This window comes from Megalops cyprinoides, chromosome 3 (genome assembly GCF_013368585.1).
Source record: "Megalops cyprinoides isolate fMegCyp1 chromosome 3, fMegCyp1.pri, whole genome shotgun sequence".
Classification (NCBI taxonomy): Eukaryota; Metazoa; Chordata; class Actinopteri; order Elopiformes; family Megalopidae; genus Megalops; species Megalops cyprinoides.
Genome location: NC_050585.1, coordinates 50,152,969 through 50,167,633, shown reverse-complemented (window position 1 = coordinate 50,167,633; position 14,665 = coordinate 50,152,969). Strand labels below are relative to the sequence as shown.

Here is a 14,665-nt window from a genome sequence, read left to right as displayed (position 1 = left end):
CATGCCTTTATACAACACACACACCCCCCATACAGTTCCTCAGCTGGGTGGGACACTGGGTAAATTCTGAGTGAAACTATGCAAAAGCACCACAGACAAGAGAGAGTTTTCCTCCTTTAAGGGCTAGTATGATTTTCCTTAAACTGAAGTCCCCTGACACAAACATATCACAGACTATTAGACAGTTTACCTACAGACACGCTATCAGGCCGTAATCAGTGCAGCCTCCGCTAACATAACTTGATCAAATGTACCTTGCTATCTCACTGCAGCAAGGAACGTGACAGACTAACCCAATCTGGCTAAAATGCGCTGATGTTACAGAGGCACAGGTCAAACCTGCTGGTCTGGTGCTTACAGAAAAAAAAATTCCCTTACATTCACCAGCCATACGTGCGCGTCCGTACGATCAGGATCTGCCAGGTACGCATGCCGCGGTCGGGCATGGCCTTCCCTCATCCCCGAATCTACAAAGCTCATACGCTACAGCTGCAAAGCGGCCGGCCGGAGCAAGCGGGCACAAACTGAAGGGGAAAAAAACTTTACTAAGTTTTTAATAATGACTTCCAGTTATTCTATTCACCGCCGGCCCTGGCAAGTTAGCTCCCGACAAAATGCACTGCCCGGCCGCCTGCATTTTCTGCGCTTACTCCCTCCCTACACAAGACACAATATACACCCTTTTTATTTGCTGAATATCAAAATGGGACCACAGTTGGGGTGGGGGCGAAAGAAGGAGGTGGAGGAGGAGGGTAAAGGGAGGGAGGGAATAAAAAAGAAGAGGAGGGGGGTCAATCGGTTGCCCTGCCTGGTACGGCGAACTTGACGTCGTCGTGATCAACGCAAACACATATAACAGTTTGTTAGCCAGCGAGCTAACCGATCAGACGATGTTAACACAAGACTGGATCGCATCGTACGTCAGAGCAAAAACTGCTCGGGAGTCATGTTTATCCTGAACAACACCCACGGCAGCAATACGTTATACTCCTGTGTCAATAGTTTAAATGGCTCCTACACTGGTGGGAATGTAGGCAGTAAGCTGGCTAGCCAGGGCACCTATGTTAGCTTGAGTGGACGTCAGAAAAACAACCCAAAGAACGAGTGACTCGAATACATGAGCGATCGCAAGCTGCTGGGAGACAGGATAACACATTAGCTAGGCTGCTAAAAGCCCGTGTGTGCGCACAGATTTCTGGCTAACTACCTAACGCTAGCTGGTTTTAACTGCCCTCTCCTCACTGACAGTTTTCTGTATAAAAATATCAGGATAGCACCTCGCTAGCCACCTATATTTAAGTGACCCCCCCCCCTTTACACATAGCTACACTCTGCATCTACATGGCACATGGGTGACGTTACGGACTCACCGTGCGACACTGCACCAAACCCGTCGTACTTACAAATATGGGACAAGCCAGCACATAAAAACAATCAACAAACGATTTAGCCAGCCAGCTAACTAATGCGCTAACGGGCTAGCTTCGCGACATGTACACCGACGGCGCAGTTCCACACTCGCTCCGAGAGCCTCGATTGACAGAGATAAACTAGCTAATAGCGAGCAGGCTGTAGTTACACCCATCATGACACGACATAGCCGTGCAAACCCCGAACAAGCTCGGTAGCTAACTCGGCTAGCGCTAGCTAGCGGGAACCGTGGCTAGCTGCTTGCGCCTGGGACGTGAATAACGTTCTTTGCTAACGAGCTAGCTACGTGCAGGCGTGTAAACCCCGGGTAAAATATCACCAGCACTCCCACCCCGTTTCCCTACATACTGCGATCTAGCTGCGGTGTAGTGTTAGGGATCGTGAAGCGGGCACTTACCCGTCCGACAGGCCAGGTTTAAAAGGAACAGGAGCGAATACCGTATCCAAGGAGTAGCTAGGGCTCAGCCAGTTCGGGGGGAGGAAGAGAGTGGAGCCGAGATTCGCCTTTTTACTCTCGTTTCTGTCTATCCCCCCTGCTCCCCGGAAGATTTTGCGACGTTGCCGTGGTGTTTAATGCTGTCAGATCGAACCGTCGTCGCTGAACGGTACGAAACTCTTCCCCAAGGCCAGCCGTGGCCCAGAAGCTCGCTTTTCAGTCACAGGCAGGTCCCAAAGATGGCGGCGGTGCGTTCCACCTCCTCCCTCTGTGACAAACACGGGGAAAAAATATGAAGGAACACCCCGAAAACTCCCTAAAACTAACCTGCGACCACGCCCTCGCTCCAGTCCGCGGGCTTATGTGTCGCTCTGGCTGTGGTGTCTGGTGCGGGTGTGCTGTATTTTCACTGTTTGTTCGGGGGCGCAGATTTTCTGTCCCGTCGTCTTCCCGTCTGTTCCCGGAGCCCCAAGCTCCGCTTGCCTGCGCTGACCGAATCCTACTGGCCGCAAAGCGCGGCGCACAGGCGGCGCGGCCAAGTCCCGCGGGGCGGGGACATCGCGAGAGGGACCGGGAGGGGGCCGGGGTGGGGAGGGGGGCAGCATGCCTTCGGTATTTGACAGATTACCGATCGATAATCTATCGAGTCAGATCCGTCGCATTCGTGCATAATCTGAAGAAAACACTCTGAAGGCACACTCCCAATAACACATTTGTTTTTGTTTTCAGGATAAATTATTCTACCACTACATTGCATAGCACACTATTGTTTTTTTTCCACACATCACAGATGATGTGAAAATCTAAATGACTTAGAAAGTAACATATATTATAAAATGGGTTGAGAAATGATCAGAAACAGGATATATGAGCAATGTGTTAAGGCTGGGTGTGTGAGAAACAGACAAGTAAAGAAAAGAAGAGACACACTCTTCTCATTTTTGTGTAACAATCCAAGTTGATATGGTAAAAGGAAGAGTGACAGCAGATTGATGGGGTAGCTGAGTGATGAAATGGTCAAGATAGAAGAATTGGGGGGGGGGGTGAGGCCAAGGCACACAGGAAGTCAGAAAGGGTGTGTCTACAGGCCAGCAGGGAGACTGATAGTATCTGAACTGCATCATAACTGAGAAACCTCCAAAAATGAGGCCTTTTTTCCCAGAGACAGAGGGACAGAGGGCAAAACGGTGCACAACTGCACATGCATAAATATGCACTTTCTTCGAAACGGATGCCTGTTTGTGAGTGTGAGTGTGTATCTGTGCACCTTGGTCCTTCCACGCTGAGCTCCTGAGCTGATTAACAACTAACACCAACCTTCCACAAATAGCCCTCCATCCCCACTCTGCTCTCCTGCCCTGCACAATTAAAGATCTGTTAATGCAGACTCAGTTATCCTCCCGCCATGCTTCTTCATACGAACACTCCATCAGCCCAGACGCTTAAACATGCTCTCCTGCACTGAAGCTCTCAGCCACCCTCAGACACACACAGCGTACACACACCCTCTGCCCTCCGAACAGCAAGCTCCGGTATAATCATTCTCTGAACCAGGCATCATGATTTATTGTCATCAGTGACTGTCCGGAGGGTACAATGCATCTTCCCTTATCAAGTTACATACCTTCTTTTGGACACCCTTTTATCAAAAACCTTTTATCGAAAGAGAGCACCTTGAGAACTTGGAGACTATGGTGCTCTGTCCTTAGTGTGCAATCTCTCCATCATATTATGCTGCATTAGAGGCCCACTCCTCAGAGCCTAGCACTAGTCTTGGAGTACCTTACATACATCTAAAATAAGGACATCAGGAACTACCTGAACTATGACACACATGGATTCAGACATCAATCATGTAACATCTTTATGCCTTTCACATTGCCATACAGTGTCACTGTGGTATGCACTTATCATTGCTTTTGAATTTCAAAACCTAGGATTATCTTAACATTATGAACTCTCTCCATGAGGCAGAAAATTGTGTGAGAGGAATACAGGGTAAAAGAATGACAACGCTGTACTCTCAGCCACGAGCAGCCAATGGACTCACAGGATGGGCTGGCTGCACTCCTGATTGGCTCTCTTCCCGCCCCCCCTTTCCTGCCAATGAGAAGGAAATATGCTCTGTCTCTGTATCCAGGCGAACGGGAAGCTTACTGAAGCTGTGTCATGAATGGGAGATACAGTGCCATATAATAACACTGCTTGTTATTGTTAACTGTTTTCCTTTGTCCGCCTTTTCCATATTTGAATGACCACCGTCATGTGATGTAATTTTGCAGCAAATTTTTTCACATTATATTACGTGTTCGCTTTACACACACTTTTATCAGGAAATGTATAAAACAAATTGTGCAGATGGCATTTAAATGTACATAAATATTCATTTGCAAAGACTTCCAGAGACATATTATACGTGACATGTGAGGATGGATCATACATATACACAACAACCAGCCAAACAGGCTGTAAAAAAAGCTTAAATCTTTTTTGTGAGGAATTGCTAGGAGGGATGATTCATAGAAAAATTCCACTCATTGCATCATACAGAAAATCGAGTGCACATAACAACATCAGAAGAACTTACCAATCCCTGACATCAGTGATTACACAATTTATGAGAAATACATGTATCGATGTGCCTAAAATGGCCTGGAAAACTACACACAATCCAGCGTGTACACACCGTACGCAGACCTGTTACTAGAAAGAGAACGGAATGAGCAACACGCACAACTTTATGTGTGGGAAGCAGCTGCTGAAGACTGCTCTTTCAAGTAAAAAGAGAGAGGGAAAAAACAGAAGTGAACTCAGGCCTGACTGGAACGCCCTCCTGGCCCTATCTCTGCCTCCCGGCATTTCCTGAGACAGGCCCCTCATGACCCCACGCCCTCCATGGACTCACTGTTGACTAGGCACTCCCCCTCTTTGCCAACTGACAGCTAGCCGCTCCGATGCAGTGACGAGGCTGGCCAGAGGAGGGCGCACAAAGCTTCCGCCTTCAGCTTTGAGAATGGGAAGTCAGGAAGAGAATGGCATCCTCCGGTCTGCATTTAGCTCATTTACACAGGCGCACCTAGGGGAATGAGATGGAGGCGATTGAAAGCTGATTTTTGTGATCGGTTTTGCACTATCAATCAGCAGGCAGATATTTTCCAATATAGGTAGAGGGGGCACACTAAATATAGCGGTGTTTGTACCAACTGCTTTTGATTAATCAGGTTAGATTGAGCTCCTGAATGCTACCTGAATACTGACATGTATTTGTCATATCTTAACAGTGTAATGGGTTGTAAGGACTGTATGAAAATGAATTTGTATTTGACATCACACAACATACTGTGGCTCCACATTTTTTTTCTGGGAGAAAGGAAAGAGAACTGTGCCTGAGCTACTAAAAAGATACAAGAAAACTATATTAAATATATCTTTGTTAATGTCTGCTGTCTAAATGAAGCTTCACTTGTTCAAACTGTTCAAGACCATAAAACCGCTGACAGAATAAGGAAGTTCATAATTTTCATTAAGTTTAATTAATACTGCTCTGCAACAATAATTTGGCTTGATGAACAATGATTTATGAACAGAAATTAGACAAAAAACACATTTGCTTGTATCTTGTATCTTCATTTATAACACAAACATACAGTAAGCAATTCATATATAAGTTACAGGATATAAATATTATATGTCATGGGTATATATATATATATATATATATATATATATATATATATATATATATATATATATACATAGTCAAACTACAGAGTAATGTTTAACTTATGAAATTATAGCTTCTAAATTCATAAGAAAAACATAGGCTTTGACACGTGCACTATTGAGTTTAGATTTTGACTTGTGTCAGGTATCCATAGAAATATCTAATATCCATTACAACACCACGTTCCATGCACTACCAGTCCACTAGAAGAAATCAACAGATGGATAAGAACTCCAGGCAAGCCAAGAATATAATTTTTTTTGTTTTATGTATCTTAGAATGTCTAAAAATAATACATTTGAAATACCATAAATAGCATCCAACATCCATGATCACATTTCAGTCTGGGCAAAGAGTATATTGTGCTGATGGCCTTTGCATAACATTGTTGCCATGCTAGGGGTTAGCTGGAGAGTTATGTTCTGTCTTTGGTATTTTGTCAACAAGCTTACTAACCCCACAGTGACTTGATATCATGGTGGCACATTCATATTACTACCTTCTGTAGTCTGTCCCAACTCATCCCAGATTTTGGGGCCTCCTGGGGTTCCTGGCAATTACTGATGTGTTCAAACGATGGAGATGTGCCAAATGATGATTGGGGTGGCAGTGTAGCATAGCGGTTAAGGAGCAGGGCTTATAACGGGGAGGTTTTAGGTTCAATTCCCCGCTGGAGCACTGCTGCTGTACCCGTGGGCAAGGCACTTAACACACAATTACCTCAGTAAATACCTAGCTGCATAAATTGATAACACAAAACTGCAAACTATGTAAGTTGCTCTAGATAAGGGCATATGTTAAATGACAGTGATGTAATGTAATAATAGGAAGCTCCTCAAATCCAGATTCCACTCAGCCTAAAGGCTTCTTCCTTATGCCACATAAGGGATCACTGGCTCTGACAGCACAGTTGACCACCTATGGATTTATACAGTAAATAAACGATATGTAGAAAATCATGATTGTAGCTATTTTAAAAATTTTTGGGCTTTTTCTCTTTTGGTTTGGGATTGGATGACAACATAACAATGATCAAAAATACATACAGATACATAACATATACAGCATTTTCAGTCAAGATTTTCACGCTGTGCAGAAAAGGAGAACGGTAAGACACGCAAGTCATGAAAAAACATAAAAGCGATTTAGTTGAGACTTCAGATGCTGAAGCCCATGGAATGCAATTCTGCAATTCATTTTACAGAACAATGTTGTCAATAACCACTTCAGTGCATTCAAGTTTCCTAGTAATACAGAGCTGAACAGGGAGGAAAGCCCTACACATAGGCCTGAAGGACAACACATTAAATAAAGTGACACTACCAATAGGCATAGATACTGTGATGACATAATCCTCTATTGATGATGCTCTCTCTTTACAGAGCAAGAACGACCATGGAAACAAAGGCTGGTACTGATGATTGCATAGTGAAAGAAAAATCCTAGTTTTACCATTGAAGACCAGTCATACACACTGAGATAAAGCTAAGCCTGCCTTGAAGCTCACTGAGGTGCGTGAAACAAAAACAAAATGAGCAGCTCACCTGGTTGTCCACTAAGTCCCACAGCCTGAGCAGAGCTGTTTTCACACTTACACTTATGAAAGCGAGTACAACCTCCTGTTGTGGTCTGGTGGCGGAACTGCAGCTCAGAATAGGGGAGTTGTGTGTCAAAGCAGGTGATATGCTGCCCTCTAGTGGAAAAGCTGGCTCACGAATCTTATTGGACGCAGGAGGTGCTTCATACGAACATACTGAGTTTAATGAAGAAAAAGGCCATTCAGAAAAGCAAGTCTTGTCATTGCATCCATTGCCCAGACTTTTGAGAAATCAAGGACTGTGTCAAGCCTTGTCTAGACCACTCTTATGCCCGCTGCTTCCATAGCATATCCTGGAAAGCTATTCACTTGTATCAGCGTGAAACTTACTTTAACTGATTTCCTCCTATACTTTCTTGTTTTGCTAACAGAGCCAGTCATAAAATGATGCTGTGTTCTTCCTCCATGCTTTCCCTTGCGTAAAACAGTGAGAAGGTTGCAACCTGGCTCCAAAAGTGCAACCACCCTCCAGGTTTTCAAGGCCTCTAACACTAAATAAAAACAGTGGATGGTCAGCCATATTACTTTAGACCTGAGTGCTAACAAAAGGCATTGGGGTTGGTTCCCTTTGCATAATTTTACCTAATATATCAAGTTAAACATGTCGGAGTTTAGACAGAAGAAAACCCATAATGATCACTCCAGGATCTCTATTTCCTACTTCTGCATTTTATAGATTTTTTTTCCAAGATAGACCATTTTTGGAGACCGACGTTATTTTCCAAAATCAGAAACATAATGCAAGAATATACGAGTCGGTTAGTTCCGACCCAAGCAGAACCTGCGTCAACAAATGCCCACCCGGGGCAGGGTTAGAGAGAGACGTGGCAATGCAGGTGAGGGTAAAATGGCCACGTTTGTTGTGTAAGCATGGTGCCATATTCACACGCGTCACTAGGTGGCACTGTATAACATTCAACGAGCTGAAATCGAAGTGGGGAAAATAGTTGCTCACACTGTAAATGAGAATTGAACAACAGTGCATGATCGGAATGATTTTGTAGTTTTGTGTTTTCAAGGATTTATGTCAAATACTTCACAGATTGCAAGACCATTATATCCGTTAATTTAGGTATTTTCAGTTTGGATAGTAAGGATTTGTCACCTTCCTTCAAAATACTGTATGCTATATGTATCTGCTGTATGTTATATGTAATACAGTATGTTGTTGCTGAAAACAATAAGAAAACAGGCATAGAATAGGTTTGTTTTTCGCTGTCCTTGTTCACATTGAAAAAAAAAAAAGTATTAATGACAGTACCAGTGTGTGAAAGAAATGTCTTCCTCAGTGGTACAGTACCTTCCAACCCTTGGAGGAATAATTACAGTTAGTTATCCAAATTATCTCAGCAGTTCTAATCAAAATATCCCAAATTTTAGTACAGTAAATGTGCTGCTGCTTTAGAAGAAATATTATTGTTGTTAAACAAATTAACTTTCACCAGAAACAACCGAGAGTACTTATACGTAATCAACAAAATGAACTTCACTCTTGTTGGAGTTTGTTAAATATAATAATTAAATATATATATGTATTATGTATGACTATGCAATTAATACAGGATCGCTTGTTTAATTCCTAGCAATTACTGTATGACAGCAATCGATTAGGCCGCAAGTGTGAAACTGTGATCGTGGGAAGTTCTACTCAGCTCGATTACGTGTCATTTACTGGAGAACTTTTAAAGGTTCGATTTTAAATTTTAACATATTTACTTTGCCAGTTAGCCAGCCAACGACTCGATTCCATGAACGATACATGTACTGACCTTTTTTCATAACGCACTTGCTACACATGTGGTGAGAAACGTTTCTGAACACACCGAACAGCAGGAACCGCACCGGTGTGACGGAAAACCTCACTGGGCCGAGGTACATAAGTGTGCCTCAGATTTCTCTTAATCGCAGAACATAAAGTACTGTAATGTTTACGCTAACACAGGTGCGTGTTATTTTGTTGCGACTACAATAACCTACCTTTAGTGTCGCCAGTCACTGGCGCTGCGATCTCTAAGCAACACTATAATCCAAATACTATCACTGCAGAGGTACAGTGGCCCCGACCTCTCCATAAATTACACGTAAATCGTTCCCTCGGTAAAACTGTATTTTATGTATGTTAACTTAGCGTTAGAGAAATAACTGTAGCGATTTTGGAAAGCTTGTACCGCTTTTCTGGTAAGTGCGCGACCCTCTGTCGCCACTAAATTGCTACTGCGTTAAGCTATTAGTTTTTGACCACTAGAAAATAAACTCCGTCTAATACCCTCGATCAAAGTATTCTTCAATAAACATCTATTAATTTTTGTCTGTAGCGACTCCTCTGGGCATCGGGCAAGATTTGGCAGGCAGTAACTCCTGGACAATTTCCATTTCAAACGTTCTGTTTATTTAATCAAACTGGAATTTTTTGAAAAGGCCTAAAAACGACATTCCTTTGTTTATGCTGTTATTTCTGCTGCTTCGTGTCTCGACCTGCTGTGTGTGGCGCTTGCGTTTTTCAGGGATGCCAGGCGTTTCATGCGTACTTGACAAAATATGTAACGGTGACACAGCTAGGAGTTCTTTTGTAAGAGCGAGTAGAATAAGATACACAATAAAATATCCAGGCGAAGTAAAAAATATACACGAAATAACGAAGTAGCGTGACAAAAGTACCGTTGTGGAATGAGGTACTTATATTTGCTCTGCAACCCAATCATTATTCTATTGTCACTCGTGCCTTGTCATCTAAACCAGTACAAATATAAACTGCAACAGCAGAACCATGAGAATACATGTTGAAAACACATACAGACCTGCACATTCATATGGGAAGTGTCGTATCTGTCTGATAATCAGACTTTTACCTTGCATTCATTCAGATAGGTAGCACCTGCAAACACGGTTTCAAATGAACACGCTCAGAATACGCAGAGTGAAAGTAGTTTGGAACCTGAGGTTTGCCAGTGGTTTCCTGTGATGTGGCACCCGAGCAGTATGCCAACAGCAGGTTGGCGTGGCTGTGTATCTGTCAAGACAAATGTGTACAATTCAGTTTTTCCTTAGACATAATTTGGAGGTTTTCTGTGCTACCCTTGGAATGGGGGCAATGGGGATGTGGTTGGGTTGCTTCCATGCTTTGGGTGCTGATTATACAGACTGCTGGTAGGCGGAACAAAGGCTGAATGGTGGTGGTTTCAGGCTGAAGTTGAACCTCCTGGTGGGGAACCAACCTCGGCCACCGATGCAAAACCACCGGAGGCTGAGGGGTCAATAAGGTGTCACTGGGGATGACAGGGGTCATCACGTCTATTTCCACAGAGCTGCGGGGCTTCTCAAACAATGTTGAAAATGTTTTGTGCTGCCTCAATTTGGACGGACATGACAACACAAGGTCTCACAGCACACTGCCCACTGTATACAGAGTCTTCTCAGAGCCAGCTGTCTCAGGATCTCAGAGAAGTAGTTAATCCAGACAGGTTCCAATAGGTGTTACCTCTGCCGTTTTGACAGGAAGACTTGAAATTAGCACCATTGGTGTGGGTGGTGGAAGCTTGCTGTGGCTTATGTTACCTAGTCAAAACCTTCAAAGGAATTCCTCACTAATTTTTCACTGTGGAAATCAGGAAGATCTGAGCACCAATGAACCTGATAGGTTTGTCTTTTTTGGAGTGCAGAAAATTGCCTTTTTTGGCCTGCAAGATCGTAGATAATTTCAAAAAAATTCAAACAACTACTGAAACGGTGATTTTGTACAAGAGCTAAAGAAGAGAAAAGGCAATAAACCAGTGTACACTAAAACCACATAGACAAAGTTAAAAAAAAAAGAGGACTTCACTGTAAATGTACTTTGCTTCAAAGCCTTTCCCATAAGAAAACAAACAATCGGAAGTGATGTGCGGGGGGGGGGGGCAGGGTGTTATAAGGAGGTACAGTAATGGTGGGGGGGGGGGGGGGGGGCAGGGTGTTATAAGGAGGTACAGTAATGGTGGTAAACGAAACGACAGCGACTGGCATGGCCTCTGTTACGAGGTCCCGTCTTGGCGTGGCCGCCAGCGAGAGGCAGAAGTGGGTGGCTGGGTTTTCTCGGCAGAGGGCTGGGGAACAGGAAGTGCTGCTGTGTGTACGTGCCTCCTGGTTTGTGCGCCGTGCGCGGTGGTGCAGCGGGCCGTGTTTGTGTTTCCTGTGTCTGCACATAGGCCTCGGTACCAGGCTGCCTGCCGCAACAATGGTGTTTGGAGCTGGGCCTCCTGAGAGAAGCCTCTCGTCTTCCTGTTCTTGTGACACCGCTTCCTGTCTGGACTGCGGGCAGGTGGGGGTGGAGGGGGGCAGGGTATTCATCCCGGCCCGGCATGAAAGAGGGCGGAAAACATGCATGTGGACATGGATTATTTCTTTTATTACTATTAGCGTTCGTTTGATGTCTGGGGGGGGGAATAACAATATTTATCTGTGTGGGGCATTAACAAAGGAGAAGGTGGTTCTGGTGCTGCGGCTGCTTTTTTTTATCAAAATGATAACAGGTTATTATTTTTAGTACCTGTCATACTAGTTGCATTAGTAGTAATATTGCATTACAAGCATTTAGCAGACGCTCTTATCTAGAGCGACTTACATGGGTTACATTTATTTAGTTTTTTTTTTTTTTACAATGTTACCCATTTATAGAGCTGGATGTTCACTAAGGAAATTGTGGGTTAAGTACCTTTCCCAAGGGTACAACAGCAGTGCCCCAGAGGGGAATCAAAGCTGCAACCTTTTGGTTATGAGTCCTGCTCCTTAACCGATACGCTACACTGCTACCCCGTAATAGCATTATCCTAGTATTATAGACATAACAGTATTAGAAGCAGCTGTAAGAGTGGTAATGATATTGCTGGTAGTAACAGTACCCACTCACCTGAAGTGTCAAATCGCCTCCTTACTACATTAAAAAAAAATGTACTTAAAGAGTTTAATGTGGCCCATAATTTACCCAGAAGAGTACAAATTTAAACGTTTTTACTGACCAGCTTTTCACTTTATCTCATATCCCCTTTGGTATGCAAGATCAGACTGCGCCTCGAGCTGAGAAAAATAGGAGTGAGGAAGAGGAGGAGCAGCAGGGAAACTGCCGAGAGCAGGCAAAGAGGAGGGGGGCGAAAGACTGCTCCAGTGAACAAAGCAAAGAGCTACATTAAAATACAGGTGTACTGACATACAGGCGCACTTTGATGCCCGCCCCAGTTAAACTGTCCATGTTGAAGGATACATGCCCAAAAGACACAACTATACAGTAACAATTACATTTACATTTATTCATTTGGCAGAAGCTTTTATCCAAAGCGACTTACAAGTGAGGCAGAGTACAACACAAGCGAAAGCCATACACGGAGTCACAATATTAGAAGTGCAGCAGGACCAAGTCTCAATAGTTGGCCAGACAAGGTACAAGCTAGCTGGTAGAGACACAAGTGCATGAAACCATTAATGTTTTTTTTTTTTTTTTTTTTTTTAAATGACATCAGGCTTCTCCACACTGTGCAAAGTGTAGGCCTCTATTTACAGAGAGTGTAGGTGCAGGCTCTCGCTCTGTCAGTTGAGAGAGTAAATAGCTCACATAGGTGTGTCACTTCTACACCTGTACTGCTTCCCCCATGCAGGTGTCAGTTGCAGCCTGGACCCTCTCCCACCTCTCCCAATATGTCATTACATACAGTCTGGTCTACCTTTCTCTCTATCTATCCTATCTATTTTCTATATAAAAAAAAACAAAAAAGCACTCTACACTAGTTTAGCACTTAACTTGCTGACCTCTTGTAATACTTCTTGATAACTACTCTTACCATAGTGATGCACTTATTTGGAAGTCGCTCTGGGCAAAAGCGTCTGCTTAATGACGTAATGTAATGTGTTCAATCACCACTGATTCATTCAGGTGCTCCTACCCACAGAACGGTCGCTCCCCACCCCCCTCCAGGTCCAGGATCCTGCATCCTCTGGTCGCTTATAGAGTCTACTCACCTCGGTCTGGGGTGCGTTTGAGAACCCACTGATCCCTCTCACATGTTCCAGCTCCGAAGTTTCGAGGCAATGGGCTACGGCGTGCCAACGGAGGCCATTCTGGAGATATGAAAAGAGGAGAATGCTTTCATTTTATCCCCCAGGTGGGCTGGCGTTTGACCCTGTACGTGGCGAACGCATGTATCATTGAGGGCGGCAGTGTAGCATAGTAGTTAAGGAACAGGACTCGTAACCAAATGGCTTCCGGTTTGACTCCCCGCTGGGGCACTGCTGCTGTACCCTTGGGCAAGGTACTTAACCCACAGTTGCTTCAGTAAATATAAATATAGCTGTATAAATGGATAACGTTGTAAAAAAAAAAAAAACTGCAACTGATGTAAGTCACTCTGGATAAGGACATCTGCTAAATGCCTAAATGTAATGTAATGTAATTGTGGGAGTGTAAACACTGACGGTGTTTGCATTTGTCACTGATTGCGTATGTGCCAACCCCCCCCACCCCAACATTTGTGGTACCGAAATATTATTCTCCTTTTATGAAGTTGTAATTCCCAGGATCTACCACTTGGTGGCAGAAATGTATCAGAAGTGAGCTTGAAACTGAAACTGTGACATAAACCATAAACCACCATTTTAAAAGGCTTTTTTCACACCAGTACTGAGGTTATCACTAGCTGTAGCGTTAGCAGTATTGGCACTGCAGGAAGAACACACTTAAGAGTCATTTTGGTTATTTACTGTATCGATAGATAGCTGTCTGGTTAACAGCTATTTTACAATGCTAGCAAGCCAAGCACACATTTGAATCAGTGAAGAAACTGCTTCATGGCACAACCGAGAGGTGACATTTCACCAAGAATAGCTCCCTTTTTCTTTCTTCCTTTTGATTGCTTGCCATGATTATCAGGAAATATCATAATTATACGTGGTTCTGCAAATTTACCTCACAGAGCAAAATGTCTTGAGTATGTGATCTTTAGCTGAGTAGCCTTTAGGTTAAAATATCTTTGTGGTCTCCGGTATTTATTTACTTAGTTAAGTCCCACCTCCAATATGAATTGTATTGTTTCATATTTATTATTCAACTGTATTTACTGAAGCAATTTCCCCTCATAGGAGTCAAACCAGCAACCCCCCAGTTACAAAATCAGTTCCCTAAACACTTTCCCCATACTTCTGCCAAATTGAATCTTCCCATAGGAAGATTCTTTTAGGTTGTCTTTTACACTGGTTTACAGGTTTTCCATTATAGGTTACATATAAAGAAAAGAATATAGTCAAAAAAAAGTTTAAACAATTAGACCCCAGTAGCAAATAACCTGCATCTGAACTTGCATTATGGACACCATGCTACACTTTATGACACTACTCTATCCTGAACAGCATGAACATGTTAGTTGTTTCACTTTTTTCATCTTGTTATATAAATTCTATACCATGTTTTTCTGAGGGCTCCCCATGTTTGTTGTTCTTAGATTCAAAGGAGTTCTTG

At 43.4% G+C, this 14,665-nt stretch overlaps 1 protein-coding gene across 2 annotated transcripts in view; it reads right to left on the bottom strand.

Annotated features, from left to right (window-relative positions):
- Window positions 1–2,361, bottom strand: part of LOC118774296 (serine/threonine-protein kinase TAO1) — a 33,857-nt gene extending 31,496 nt beyond the window's left edge. The window contains exon 1 of one of the 2 annotated variants that reach the window (XM_036523539.1): window positions 1,829–2,361. The gene's annotated coding sequence lies outside the window, so the exon portion shown is untranslated. The remainder of the gene's footprint in view (window positions 1–1,828) is intronic. The other variant, XM_036523540.1, reaches the window with a different exon arrangement.
- Between the last annotated feature and the right edge of the window lie 12,304 nt (window positions 2,362–14,665).